We start from the raw sequence: 16,074 nt of genomic DNA, 5'->3' as shown, positions 1-16,074 counted from the left end.
ATGAACTGCATTTTCCTGACATGGCCTTCTTAGTCTCCCTTGCTGCTTTTTCTGTTATATGAATATGTGTGTTTTCTTGTCCTAAGTCACCATAGCTTGTGCTTTAATCTATCATTATTATATTATATTAAGACCAAAATTGTTTTCTAGATGTGTCAAAAACTCCAAATTCATCCTACTTCTAAACCCTTGTCATTTTTTGTTCATGTTCTCTTCTTCCTTGTTAACTAAGTACCCAACAGTCCACATCCTTCCCCTTCTTACTCAGTTTGTTCTCCTTGCTTCTCCATTGATACACAATCTTAAATGAGAGGCCAAGGAAGAGTGTCAGAGTACTTTGGCAATAGCATAACTGCCTGGGGATTGTGCTCATGTGCATGATCTTCAAATAATTCACTGCCAGTCACTACCCTGCTGCACTATCAAGAGGCCAGTGTTGATTAAAGGACTAACCCACCTAGCAACTAGCTGGTGATCTTGGCTACTTCTTCAGTTTTACCATCATGAAATACTGGCCAGTACCATAAGCATCATTGCTCCTGAAGCTATTGGGGCATCTTACATAATTACATTTACAAAGCATTTCCCAAACTTGGAAAATGACTCGCTTAGCCAAAACATAAAAACAAAACAAATATTACGTTCTAAACATGTATCAGCACATGCATTTATTCTGTAAATATATCATTCTATATTGTAGAAAGGGATAGTTGGGGCTCACTTACCCACAACACTCAAATAGAAAGTCACATGTAGGAAAATAAGTATACGTACATTTCCTCTAATGCTCATGTTATTTTGAATGATGTTTTCTCAGAAGGAATTGTCCACAATCATGAAAGGGAAGTGGGCCTCATTTCAATGATATTTTTCCTATTGTCTCCTTAAGGAGTAAGATATAGACCTTGCACTGGAGTCATTATCTAATTGAATATATTTATACATGTTTTTACTTTTTCATTAGCCTATAGGCATCAAAGTGAAAATGACAACACATAAAGGGAAATGTCTTGTACTAAATTCATACATGTCAACAATGCTATTTTTCTGATTAATGTCATTAGAGGCACGGGTCACATAGCCTGGCTGCATATTCAGTGTGCTGAGTGCAACAACTGGAGACACAAGAAGCAATATGGAGTAAAGGTGGTCAGCTGCCATATATTTCCCAACCCAAAAGAATGAAAAAAAACCAATACATTTACATCTTGAAGGTTAATGCTAAGATGAAAACTAAAAATATATACATTCTTTTTCTGAGTATGTCATGTTTTACATGAGACAAAGGGAGAAATTATTGAATTAAGATTTTATACTTGCTAAAAGCTGCTTAATGAATTCTTCTCATTTGCTAGGACTAGAATTTCTGGGCTATGGCCCAGCAGATTTTAAGAGTTTTAAGGCACATTTTTGTTTTGTTTTGTTTTTGCAATCCCCAACAAAGTCATACAAACATATCTAATAATATATGAAGGTACTCACTTCATATTATTACAATATTGGTGGCTATAATTTCTTAATAATCTCTAATTTCATAATTTAATAATGGTAATTTGCTTTCCAGAGAAATTGAATGCCTTACTATAATGTACTTAAAGCCCATGATTTTTAGTAAGTGAATATGCTAAAATTATTCAAATATTTTATTAAATTCATAAACATATAATATTTATTTATTGGATCAATAAATGTATAGTTGACCAAATAGCATAGACAAAATATTGCCTTATTTAAAATTAATTATAACTGCATACACCTAAATAAATTTTTATGTGATTTTATGGAAGATGTGCATATTATAATAGTTATTATTTTTATGAGTAGTTTATTCTTTTGCAGCATTTATTTTTATTAGTAAAAATCATAACACATAAAAAAGAAAACAACAAAAGTATTTAAAAAATCACAGGAATTATTACAGTGATTAACTCACCCAGCTCCTGCTTCAGCCTCCTGAAACCCACTGTGATTTCAGGCATATGCCACCATGCCAGGAGAAAGTATGTTATTTTAAGTGTCAGTGGATTTACAACTTGTTCAATGTCAATGAAAATTTGTCAAACTAACAAAAAACATTAATTCATTACTTTTTAGTTTTTTTTTCCTTTCAGCCTTCCAGAGGTTCTTCTGTACATAGCTGTTGCTATGCCCATTTCTATCCATCATTTTATCAAATCCACACTTTAAGTCAGATTTATGTATTGATTTGTAAAGATAACAATACATTTAAGCAGTAAATTAATTTACTCTTTTATACTTTATTTCCTGTTGTTGTACTCTTCAGTGAATTACTTGTTTGAATTCAGATGTAGTTCAACATTATTTTTCAAATTATCATTTGTTTCCATCAAGAGATCCTTTCATGTCATTTGAGTTTGATCAAATTGTGCTTTTAACCAAATCATCTGGAATTTTAGAAAATCTATTACTCATATTTCTTTTCCCAAGCTCAAAGTTAATGGATCCAGAATGACAGGCATTTAACCCATTAACACTCATTCTTCTAAAGCCACCAGAATCAGTTACATTTTGAGGTCAAATGCCACCTTAACAATAGAGTTTATAGAAATTGACCAGCCACCCCAAGGATAAAGACAATATTAAATCCTAGGCCATAGTGAAGAGAAGGCAGAAATTATCAAGGAAGGAAAGGACGCATATTCAAGTATAATGTTCAAACATAGTCATAGGTGGGGCAAGAAATGGGATTCAAATATGGGATCCCTGAAACAGAGAGGAATAGCCATTTGCATGTGCCCTGTGTGAAAGTCAATTACAAGATTAAATCCCTACTATAGGCTATTTGTAGTGAGTTATTTATGGAAATCAGGAAACAATCTAGAAAATATTCAAAGGCACACATTTCCTGAGCATTTCCAAATGCCAAGATCTAATCTGAGTGGGGCTGCAAGCATCTTGATAAGGCTTTCTTAAAATAACAGTCTCTCTGTTAGAAAGCATTTAGGGTCTCCTGAACTGTGGAGAACTGAATGTTTCAGCTGTTTTCCAGAGAGCCCAGAAAACACAGAATCTATTATTGGATTTGCTGTTTGTCATGTAAATTTGTTGAGATTGATTATAGAATCTTCAGGTGAGTACAGAATTTCTCAGATATAACTCATATTGCTTTAACTGAAAAGTTAAAAAGAAAACAAAACTATATATATATTTTTTTTTTGGGGGGGGGTGGTTATGGGGGATTGTATTTAGGGGCACTCGACCACTGAGCCACATCCCCTGTCCAGTTTTGCATTTTATTTAGAGACAGGACTTAACTGAGTTTCTTAGTGCCTTAGAGTTTAGCTTTGAACTCACAAGCCTTCTGCTTCAGCCTCCTGAAAGCCACTGGGATTACAGATATATGCCACCATGCCAGGAGAGAGAAAGTTATTTTAAGTCTCAGTGGAGTTACATCTTTTTCAATGTCAATGACAATTTGTCAAATTAACAAAAAAAATCAATTAATTACTTCTAGGTTTTTTCCTAAAGTATAGAACATAATTCCTATTATTGATTTGAATTTTATAGGTTTAATAGGGCTTTTAAAATTTGTGGTGTCATGTGTAGAAATTTCCTAAATTTATAAAGACATTTCTCTTCAAAAAAATGTTGTAGACCTTGAGACTTCAGTTTGTAGTCTTCTTTTTTAATAGTGATCTTAAACATCTAAAACTCCAGGATGGTGGAGAAAGGTGACAATGAGTAACACAATGAAGTTTCAAGGTGAGAGTTTCTGAATTCTTTTTGATCTACAAATCAGGAGCTGATTAACTTCACCTTTCTAAAAATATTGCTAAAAAAAGGATCCCCTTTATTAAAAGTCTTGTACTATCTATCTATCTATCTATCTATATATATACACATACATATATATATATATATATATATATATGTATATATATATATATATATAATGCCTTGTACCACCTCATATGTGAAATTTAATTTAATTTTGCTCTAAAAGTTTACAGTATATATATATATATATATATATATATATATATATATATATATATGCCTTGTACCACGTGTGTGTGTGTGTGTGTGTGTGTGTGTGTGTGTGTGTGTGTATGTAATATTTGGACACATTCCTTTTGTTTTGTTCATTTTTATATGGTGCTGAGGATCAAACCCAGGGCATCACATGTGCTAGGTGAGCAATCTACTGCTGAGCCCCAGCTGCAGCCCTTGGCTTTATTTCCTGTTTACCAGAGAGATAACAGCTTTTTTTCATTTTTTAACTTTACTATACTTTATCATTCTTCAATCTTCTACTGAAATTTTTATTTCTGCTCCTTTTAAAAACCTAAGGTCCCTTTTATTCTCTGAATGTTTCTTTTAAGAATTTCTTGAATTTTTTTTGGCAACTTACAAATTAATGATGCAAAATCAATACTATAGCTCTGAACACATATTTTGAAAATACACAAAAGATTAATGTGTGGAGTGAACAAAGACTATCTTATTTAATACATCTAAATTTTGCCATCTCCATCACTTTGGCACATTATATATTCTCTTTCATTTTACTTGATTTCTTCATCTATGCAGTGAGGAAATAATAGCAAACCTACCAGGCAGTGCTGTAATGATAAACATGGGAAAATGAGTGTAAAGCCCTGTGGAGGGAACCTGGGTCATGAAAGTGCCACATGGGAACAACACTACATTTATGTGGCTCCACTCACATCCTAACACTGTAGGAAAATGGAAGAAGAACCGTTCTTCCTCATTGGAATCACATTCCAAATATTCCACATGACATTTGGAAAGTAAATTTTATTTAATTTATAGTTTTTCTTAGATTATGTCTGTTATTTAATTTAGTCATAAAAATTTTGAAAAAGTTGGAGGTGGAAGGTAAAACTTTTCTTCTGAAACTTTTGAGTTAATGTCATACCCCATAATAACAGATAGGTTTATTTATTAATCTTGTCCTTTTTTGTTTTTTCATGAGAAAAAAAAATCTGTCTCAATTATTACTTCTATCACTTTATTAAGATTCATTTTTCTTTCCTAAGGACATTAAAAAAGTTGTGTTTTTTTTATTTTTTAAAACTAAAACTTCAGTGACTTTGAATTTTATTCTCTCTTCTCAGAGAAATCCCCATATTTTAATATTTTCATTTTTTATTCATAATTTTAAAATCTTCTCTTATGAAGGATTATTTTTAATTATTTTTTGGGGATGGTGAACCACACTTGAGCCCCTTTTTATTTTTTATTTAGAGACAGGATGTCACTAAGTTGCTTATGACCACACTAAATTGTGAAGGCTGGTCTTGAACTTGTGATCTTTCTGCCTCAGCATTGCAAATTGCTGGTATTACAGACATGTGCCACAGCATCCTGTTTGTTTAATCTGTTTTACACCAGACATGGTGGTGAACACCTGTAATTCCAGTGGCTTGGGTGTCTGAGGTAGGAGGACTGCATGTTCAAGGTCAGCTTTGGCAACTTAGTGAGATCTGTTCCTCCCACCCCCCCAAAAAAAATTAAAAAATAATATAAAAAGGCTGGGTAGGTGCTCAGTGTGAGAAAGCTTGCATAGCATGTGTGAGATCCTATATTTAGTGTTCAGTACTTAAAAAAACACTTTTCTGAATGGTAAATATTTTTTAATCAAATTTGTTGTTCTTCCAAAGAGTAACAGTAAAATTATTTTAAAAATATCTTTACATAGTGGAGTACAATATGCTGGATGATAATTCTTTTTTTTCCACCTCATATGTGAAATTTAACTTTTCTCTAAAGTGTTTACAGCATTTTGATTTTTTCTTTTTTTTAATGCATTCTTTACTATTTATCCCAGATTTATTATAATACAGTCATCTCTTAGTATTAGTAACCTGTAAATAAAAAAAATCTGTATTTTCTCGAGTCCTTTATATGAAATGGTGAAATATTTACACATAATCTACACACTTCAAATATCTCGGGGTTACTTATGCAATCTAATAAATGAATGTAAAAGTTATGTTATACTGTATTGTTCAGGAAATAAAAAGTCTGAACAATATATATATATATATGCTGAAATCATAAATGCAGAACCCACAGATATAGAGGGCCTACTGTAACTACTACTGTATTAATATTTGCACCTTGAGTGTATTTAAAAATTTTATTTTTAAATGATATAAATGCTGTCCCTTTATAGCTTGAACTTTTGAACTTAATTTTAAATGACTAAGACAGCGATGAGAACTGCAAACAGTGGCAATAGGGGCACTGAAAATTTTCCCTGAAATATCCAACACCAAGAGTCAGAACCCAAGTATTTGACCAATAATTTATTTTAAGACATAGTTTTATGAGGCTGATTGTCCTTCATTTGATGCATCTTAAGTTATAAAATTTTTTCTAGTTAATAATTGTGAATTACCTCTGAAGTCTATCAGCATTACAATATTTTCCTATTTTCCTCTTAAATTCATCAGTGTTACTAAGAACTGGAAGATTAACTACTCAGCATTGCTAGAATAAAGATTTCTGTTAAGATATGATTATGCATATTTTAGATTAAAATAAGTCTTCTCAGGCTGTGGCTGTGGCTCAGTGGTAGCGCACTTGCCTGGCAAGTGTGAGGCAGGGAGTTCGATTCTTAGCACCACATATAAATAAATAAAAATAAAGATCTATTTTAAAAAAGCAAATAAGTGTTTTAAAAAAAATAAAATCAAATAAGTCTTCTCTTTTGTTTTAAAAAAATGAAGAGGAACATGTAACTTTAACTGTGCTCCAATTTTTCTGCCAGAAATCAGGATTATAATTGTTAGAGTACCCAAGAAATAAGGTTGTGATGAAAATAACATGTTGATTGTAATAAGATTATTTTTTAAAAATAATTTATCTAGTTTTTTAATCCTCAAGATTAAAAGAGAAACAAAACCAAACAAACAAAAAACTTTTTTTATTATTTCTTACCCTTACAGAAAACCTAGATTGGTTTTATTTTTTGAATTGATGTGGTTTATGTGTGCAATGGTTAAGGTGAATTGTCACCTTGGTTGGATTAAGAAATAAAGAAGATTTAGAGATTTCTGGGTGGGTCAAGAGGGTGTGTCTAGGAATGATTAGCATATGGAATAGCCAACTGAAATGAAGACTCTCCCTAACTGGGGGCAATACAGTCCAATAGGGTAATGGATTGGATGGAATAAAAGTAGAAAGAAGAAAGAAGCAACAGCAGATGCCATCTTGATTCTTTTTGAACTGTTTCTTGATTGCTGTTTTGAGCATCTGAAATTTTCTGATTCTGGCTTCTTCACTCTTCCAAAGCAGACTCTGCCAGTGATTCCCTAGGGAGTTTCCAGAAACTTGCAGTCTTTGACTTGGAATTGATCCCTCTTGTTTTGAAGCTTAAGCCTCTTGAACTGTACAGCTACTTGTTCTTCCAACTCTCCAGCCTGCAGGCATCCTTTGTGGAACACCCAACTTCTGGTCGACCTAAAAAAATACCGTTTTATAATTATACTTCCTATTGGTTTCAAATATATATATTTGATTTTGTGAGTTTTACTTTTAAAGAGCTGGGCTCTTTCTAGTGAACTTCTCATACTTCATTGGCCCAAGTAGACTTTCCTCAATAAACCTGCTTTCATTTTCCTTTTATTGAAAAGATGAATGGAAACAATTATAATTGTTTGTAGGCCCCTTATGACCCAAGTCCTACACCCACAGCCAGATGATTAATATTCAAATTTCTATTCTGGTGGGAGCAGAAACTCAGTATGGCGGGAATATGAGTTATCTAATCAGAGTTATGCCTGACATAAAGCTGAAGGCTCTCCTTGTGCATCAGTTCTTTTGTGTTATAGAATAGAGTTTGTACTACTTTAATGACCATTTTTTAAGAAAATTAAAATGTAGTTATTACTCCCCAGGTATGGGTCTGAAGAACCATTTTGCCTAATCAGGCTCAGAAATAACATGTTGCTGCTGCTTCTTCTTCTTCTTCTTCTTCTTCTTCTTCTTCTTCTTCTACTTCTACTTCAAAAATATGGATTCCAGAATCAAGCAAGCCTTCCGGAAGGAAATCATCTACCCTATCTGCATGAAGTACTTTATAGATCCAGTCACATTAGCCTGTGGGCACAGCTTTTGTAGGCCCTGTATCTACCTTGGCTGGCATGATCTCTCAGTTCTTGTTACCTTCTCTGTATGCAAGCAGATGGTACAGAAGAGAGACTTTAAAACAAATTTTTGTGTGAAGAAACTGGCAGCCCTGACCAGGAAAAAAAAATAAAAACAGTCTTTGGCAATTTCTGAGCTTGGAGTAACACATGCGTGAGGCTCATAAGGAGATGAAGAAGATTTTCTGTGAAGAAGACAAGAACTTTCTCTGTTTGCTCTGCTCTAAATCGCAGGAGCATGAAGCTCACACACATGGCCAATCGAAAGTGCTGCTGAGGAGCACAGGGAAAGTGATTTCTCTGAAGATTCATTCTTAAAAGATCAAAGAAATCAACATGGGTCTGTTTTCTTGGGGGAACAGATGATTCTATGTTTCCCATTCAGAATGCCTTCTGGGTTCCAAGTCTCAGGCTTCCCATATTTGACAAACATCTGAAAGGAACAAAGAAAACATAATGACCCTATTATTTTCAATGAGGTTAATTTATCTCTCATTTCTGATTTCTTCCCTATGTGAAGGTCTGAATGTTACACAATTTTTTTGCTGCTTCTCTAACTTATGGTTCTTGTACAGAAGAATCTGCTGAAGAAAATGCAATGTTTATGGGAAAAATATTGTGAAAGTCACAGAAACCTGGCCATAGAGATATTGACTATGGACTCATGGGAGGTTAGTGCTATACTTCTGCCTTCAACATAAACTTAGGGGTCATATATGCAATATTTAAAGTAGGAAATAGATCTGAAACTCTAGTGTTCTCTAGGATTGAACAAGAAAGGGGAGGAGTCAATAGTAAAAGTATTTCCTCAGTTTCTAGTTATACCAGTTTGGCCCTTAGATAGGGTTTCTATTTGAGACACAGATATTATCAAAATCACTCTGCTTTACTACATGTAAAGGTACACTTAGTACTTACACAACAGGTATAAAAAACTAGGCCATTTCAAAATGTCATATGTGCTGGGATGATGTAAATGGCAGGCAAAAGTGGCATTTGGTAGTTACTGAAAATTCAAATGTAGCTTCCAAAGCAGATTAAGCTGACTGCTAGTGAAAAATAAGTGGTCATAAATGGGTGCAAAATTTCAGAGAGAGGGATAAATGGTTCAAATATAAGAACAGTCTGAAATTACTCCAAAGAATTAATATTTAACAACATAATATAAAGTATGGAGGGGAAATATGATTAGTGAAGCAGCTTTGTGTTTGAGTAGAAGATTACAAATTTGAGAATAATTTTTAAATAACTAATTTTCTTTGTGGATGTTTATCCTGAGTGTCTTATAATTTAAATTAAAATTAATTTAAAAATTGTTTCATGATAACTCTATTACAATTAATAAGCTAAATAACATGCAGAAAACAAGGCTGCAAAAATCTCTTATTGGAAAGGTTAAGATACAAATCAGAAAGGAAAATGACCATCATGTAATAAGTAAAATTCTTGATATATTAGAGCACGATAACATTTTTTAGACTAATTAAGCAGGAAAGGTGAAAATGAGTAAAGGAGCACAGACTGCAAATTAGGTTTAAATTTTAAATAGTTGGTGGCAAAATTTTTAACTAAAAAAATACTTTAAGATTCAGTTCTGAAGAGGAACATAGCCATAGAATTTCAACCCAGAGAGAAGCACATGATAAATAATTGCACTGGTATATTGGGAGGGAGGTTACTGAAGTTATGGTGAAGTTGATGTCATAGATTGAAATGACTTTTGAAGAGAATTTAAGAAAATGGTCTCAGAGAGATAATAAGATCAGGTGCTAAATGACACTTCAGTATTACAGTTAGCTGGGTGAAGTGCTTGGAGATGACTATTGTACTCTGAAGTTACCGTATGTAGGTGTAAGTGACTTGGCTTAAACTCAAGAAGAGTGAAAGGATTTCAATCTATTCATTGTAGTCTGAAGTCCTTAAGTATGAAATGGGTCATGTTTCCTCACATATGGGTTGGAAAGGATAAAACAAATTTTTTTTGTGTGTGGATTGTTTTAGAAAACTCTTTATCATGAATTAAGTGAATGTAACCTGTTGATTAAAACTGTTGGCCATGATGCAGAGAAAAGGACATGATAGTGCAGTCTTGTAATCTCAGCTGATTGGGAGGCTAAGGCAGAAAGATTACAAGTTTGAGTCTAGCCTCAGCAAATTAATTAGAAAGAAAGAAACGAGCCATGAGTATTTGTAAAAAAGGAAAGGAATAAAAATTTGTGGATTCTGAAAGTTTGACAAGATGAAGGCTTAAATATGATTGTTAATAATACAAATAAGAATCTGGGAGTTTATTTTATTTTTTGTTTGTCCTTTTAAAATACACATGACAGTAGAATGTACTTTGACCTATTATTCATACTTAGATTATAACTTATTCTGATTAGAATCCCATTCTTGTGATAGTACATGATGTGGAATTCCAATGGTGGTATATTGATATATAAACATAGGAAAGTGAAGTCCTAGAATTAGGGAGTTTCAACAGGATTTAGAGGGATAGGTTCATATTTTGATGAATTTAATTTTACTGCAGAACTACATAAATTTAAGAAGAGAAGCAATCAGAATTGAATATGGGAAGATGCCTCCATTTTACTATGAGGAAGAATGGCATCATTCAGACAGGATGCAGAAAGAGAGGAAAGACATTTTTGAGCAGCTCAAAGAGAGTAAAACCAGAATGATTCATATGACAGAGATCTCAAGAGAAACTGAAGGAAATATGCCACAGACAAGATGTGGAGTCACTCCAGGTAACTACTGATACATGGGAATATAGGACAGGCATGTATAGCTATTGCATTTCACAACTGAAATCCACTTCCCTTGTTGCTTCAAATTTGGTTGTACAAACATATTTCTCCACAACTGTGATTACTTTGCTACGAGATCACTTCTTCCAAGAAATTCTAAAAACAAGGATCCCTCCTATGTTATCTGTAAGTAACAAAAATGTATGGAATGATTAATGGATAGTCCCCTTCTGAAAATCAACAACATATTTGGGACTTTTAGAAATTCACCAAGTAGTAAGCTGCACATGGGTATTCTTGTTAATTCACAGACATAACAAGATGGGGTGATTCAGGAATATTGACCTTATTGCTACTGCTTTGTTTCTGCTCACCTGAGACACAGGGTCTTTAGACAATTGCTGCAATTTATTTATGGTTGCAGCAGAACCCAGACTCCACAGCATCATCCCCTCCCACACACACAGAATATTGCAGAACCACACTTTACCAGGATTCTATAGTGGACTGTGTTCTATTGAGTAGAAAAGAAGTTGGAAATGCACCCTAGGATGGAAGACAGAACTTCTTGGAAACTAGTAGCTTCTGGAGCTGATTCAAAAATTTCACACTGTACTTAATGGTAGAGGGATCTTGTAAAAATCACTCAGAATTTTTATTTTTCTTTTCCGAGGTCATTGGAGACACAATGTACAGGTGAATGTTTACATGCCTCCCAACAGATCCTTTTGCAGTTTTTATAGTACTTGTCAGGACTATTACAGCACATGATTCATTGGAATACTCAGTCCCTCTTGTCATTGATCTACGTTTTTCTTCCCCCACCTAATTTGACATCTCTCTTAGTTCTCATTCTCAGTAATTTTAGGAGTAGCTTCAATAAAAATGTTGCAAAAGAGAAATTATTTCAAAATCCTTCCATTCCTGGTTTTATTTCCAGTTCTGGAAAGCCTATGCAGATGAAGGAGAAATACTAAGTGTACACAAGGCTGATGAAATCAAACACCTCACAGAGCTAATAGTGGGAACACAGGCTAACAGGAGAGGTAGAGTGCTCCAATGTGTGAAACCTCTAGAGATTTGTTAATTTTGTATGTATAAGTTGACAGTTTAAAATGATAGTTGAAATAAATTTAAAGCATTAGAACTCTGTGGGTCCTCCAGGCTAGCTCAGCTCCAGAAACCAGATATCACTGCCTAGAATTCTTCTGACAGTCTCCCTGTGAAGGAGGCAATAGCCAGTTCTAGTTCTTAGAGATGCTTTTGACTGCAGATAGGGAGATTTCAGTGCAGACTGGAAATGGACACCAGATTTTTACTCTTATATATATGCAAGTGAACAGAAAACTAAGCATATTTACAGAATTTGAGGAGAAACAGAAAGGATTAAAATGGATTTCAACAGCATTTAAAATATATTTAAATATTTAGGAACTGTGAATAAGAATTAATTTCACAAAGTGATGATTTCTGTATTTCCACACCTGTGTGTTGCTAGAATTCTTATAAAGGGTCATATCAAGAAAAGTCATGATTTTCTGACTTCACTGCATCTTCCTTATTGCAGGATTGAATCTATGCAGCTGTATATAGCCCAGTCTCTGAATCCAGAACTCAGTGCAGGGCCCATCACTGGGTTAATCCACAGCTCAATTGCTTTCAAGGTAAACATAAGTGCTTTGTCAGTATTCTCATATGTATTATTTGTTCTTAGGACCACATGGGTGGTATTTCCCTTTTATTAAATATCTTACTTATTTTTATAAATAAATAATATGACTGCAAATCCTTGAGTATGTATCTATAGTCAAATTTACAGTATAAAGAGTGAAAAATTAAAAAAACTACATAAATATAATCCAGGCTCATATGTCCTGAGGTATATATAAAATAAGCAATATAAAAATTGGTAATTTTAATAAACAGAGCTATACTCAGACTTAAGTTTCATTATTCAATTTCACAAACAAATTTATGCAGTTGTTCAGTACGTTCAGTATTTTAAAAAAATGGCCCTGGCATTTTAACTTGGGGCCTCCCACATATTAGGCAAGCACTCTACCAGTTAGCCAGATATGCAGCCCCCAGTATTTTTTGTAACAGAGTCTCATGAATTTGCCCAAGCTGGCATTGAACTTTTCATTGCTTATCCCAGTCTTCTGGGATTTCAGACATAAGCCACCTTACTCTGCTAAATTTGAATTGTTAGGAGAAGCTTTGGGGGGTAAATAGTTGAATAGTACTTTATGTTGTTTGTACCATGGGTATATATGATTTATATGACATAAAATTTTGAATAGCTATAGAAAATCTAAGAAAATAAATCAACTTTATCACCAAGAAAGGAAAATAAAAATAAAAATGATTTCAGTTTGCTCAATATAAAAAGCTACATGTTAAATCTCATAAATTCAGGGCAGTGCAGAACATGCAGAAAACTTAGGGATAGTGAAAAGATTTGCATAAATAAATATTAAATTATTCTTTCTAAAATTACAAGATTTGAGGAATAACAGAAAGGATTGAAGTGGATTCCAGCAGCATGTACAATATATTTGAATATTTAGAAAATGTGAATAAGAATTAATTTCATAAAGTGATACTTTCTAAAATATATAAATAGATTTTTATACAGTTGCTTATAAAAGCTTACAATAGAGTAAATCTTCACCTCTCGTCCAAAGAATGACACCTTTTTTTTTGAAATAGGAATATTTTTCTGATACTTATTTTTTATGTCTCCAGAGGGTTCAGGACATCCTCTCTGTAGCTATTTTGAAACAAAAATAAAATTAAAAGATATTGGTTTCATATTCGACTCAATATTTGATTTTTCACATTGTCAACAAATTTATGAGTCTGTGGTAAGGAATTTATTTGTTCTGTAGAATTACTATTCATGCCCATAATTTATTAGATTTTCACATTCAAAATCATTGTTGCTGTTACAATATCACATTTCTCAGTAATATCATTTCTTCACAGGAAGACTTTTTTTAAAGACTTTAACTTCTTATTTTTTACATTCATATCTGCAGTATTTTTCTTACAGTTGCTATTACTCTGTGTCCTGAAAGAGCCAACTGCCACATCTTCCTGTAAAGAGAGTTGAGAAGCATGAATGTTGGATGTGATCCACAAGGTGCCTCCTGGATCAACTTAACATCAGAATGCTTTCTTGCGTGGGGTACTCAGACTTTTACCATTGGCAGATATTACTGGGAGGTGAAGTGGGAGACCCTTGAAACTGGGCAACTCTTGGAACTAGGCTTTTGGAGTCTGTAATGATTATTGGAAAAAGAACAGAAATTACAAGATGGATGAGGTGGAGGGGCTCTTACTTCTTGGATGTGTTAAGGAAGGTTTCTATTGAACTCTCTTTACCACCTCCCCAATTGTACTTCAATATGTACCAAGGCCCATTAGCCAAATAGGAGTATTTCTGGGTTATGAAGTTAGAACTGTGAGCTTTATTAATGTTGCTCAAATTTGCTGATATACAGGATTCATTCCTGTACCTTTTCTCCCTATCTTTAGCTTGTTTTCTGCTGTAGTCACTTCTGACCAGACATAGATAAGGACTATGCCCCAATGTATGGGACATTCAATATCTAAGGAAGCCCTCCACCTTGGGTCTTATCAAACATGACAAACAGGTTGCATTTTGTTAACTTTACATTCCTTCTAATGTTGTGAAAACCTATTTAATGTGTTATTAAATATGGTGATAATATTAAAAGCCCATATATTCCTAAAATTTATGTTTTTAAAAAATTTATTCATTTGAGGAATATAATTGCCTATGGTACATGAAACAGAATATACTTTCTGGTTTTACTTTATTCCTGAACTGTCACAAATGAAAGAATAGATAAAGTATGATTTAATAAAGTTAAAATTCAACCTAAGAGAACATGTCTTTTTCTCTAACCAAACAAGCATAACCATAAAGACTCAATGGTTGTAAGAACATAATTTTCTCCCTTCTTTTTTATCTAACTTTAATTTACTCATCTTGGTCCATTTTCTGTTGTTTTCACACAAAATCTGCAACTGAGTAAATTATAAAGAAAAGATTTACTTACCTCACAGTTCTGAAAACAGGTAAGTTCTAGGTCATGGTGCCTCAGTTTCTGGTGTGTTTCATGATAAATCTGCTCATAGCAGAGAAGCAGAAGGAGAAATCTTTCAGTGCAGAATGTTGGAGGACAGGGGTGGCATCCTTCATAACAATGCACTTTCTTAAAAATAACTCTCCAAGGGCCCAGAATTCACTCTTTTATTTAGGTTCAGTCCCAGGAGAAAGGCACTGATCATTTTTCATGACTTAAAGGCCCCATCCCCAAACACCACTGCTCTATGAAATTACACTTTAACTTGGTTTTTATTGAGGACAAAGCATATTCAAACCATATTACTGTATATTTATCCGGTCCATAATACTGAGTAATCATGCCTAATTGTCTGTGTGATGATTTCTTTTATAAAATTATAATCATACATGTGAATATTTACAATTATTAGTATTCTCCTTTGCATTGGCAACCACAAGACAATCAATCTAGTGCTGAATCTAAAAGTTATACAAGTGGACAAAAAGAAACCTGAGCCCTACCTATGCATAGTCCTTTACAGATTGACTTAAGTCTCATAGAGAAATTGCCCAGACAAGACATAAAAACAATAATCATTGAGGAAAAATTTAATTGGTCTGCATTGAAATTAATGACTTTTTGCTTAAAAATACTATTCCTCAAGAGTAAACATACAAAACTGGAGTTGGAAAATTGCCATGCACTATAAGCTGTGCCTGTAGCTACTTGGAAGCCTGAATAAGTGGTTGGCTTGATTCCAGGTGTTCAGAGCAATAAAGTAAGATCTTCTCTCAAAAAAATATAACTAGAACCAGGCATGATTGTAGATGCCTTTAATCAGAGCCACTTGGAAGGCTATGGCAGTATGGTCAGAGGTTTACCAAGGCTCTAAGCAACTTAGTGGGATACTTTCTCAAAAAATAGAAGTGACATGGTATGTGATTCAGTGATAAAGCTTCCCTGGGTTCAATTCCCAGTGCCCCTCCCTTCAAAAGAATATATTTACCAAGTATGTATGAAAGATACAATATATATGCATCATAGATACTATGTTGGTGGTTCTGAATTGTCAGTTTGGATTAAAGTATGCTT

The 16,074-nt window shown here is 33.5% G+C and overlaps 1 pseudogene; it reads left to right on the top strand.

The window, feature by feature from the left end:
* Positions 1-8,002: 8,002 nt before the first annotated feature.
* Positions 8,003-14,452, top strand: LOC143398268 (tripartite motif-containing protein 51-like; annotated as a pseudogene).
* Positions 14,453-16,074: the final 1,622 nt, after the last annotated feature.

The sequence above is a fragment of the Callospermophilus lateralis genome, chromosome 4 (assembly GCF_048772815.1).
Source record: "Callospermophilus lateralis isolate mCalLat2 chromosome 4, mCalLat2.hap1, whole genome shotgun sequence".
In the NCBI taxonomy this organism is placed as follows: domain Eukaryota; kingdom Metazoa; phylum Chordata; class Mammalia; order Rodentia; family Sciuridae; genus Callospermophilus; species Callospermophilus lateralis.
This window is presented reverse-complemented; position numbering and strand designations above follow the sequence as displayed.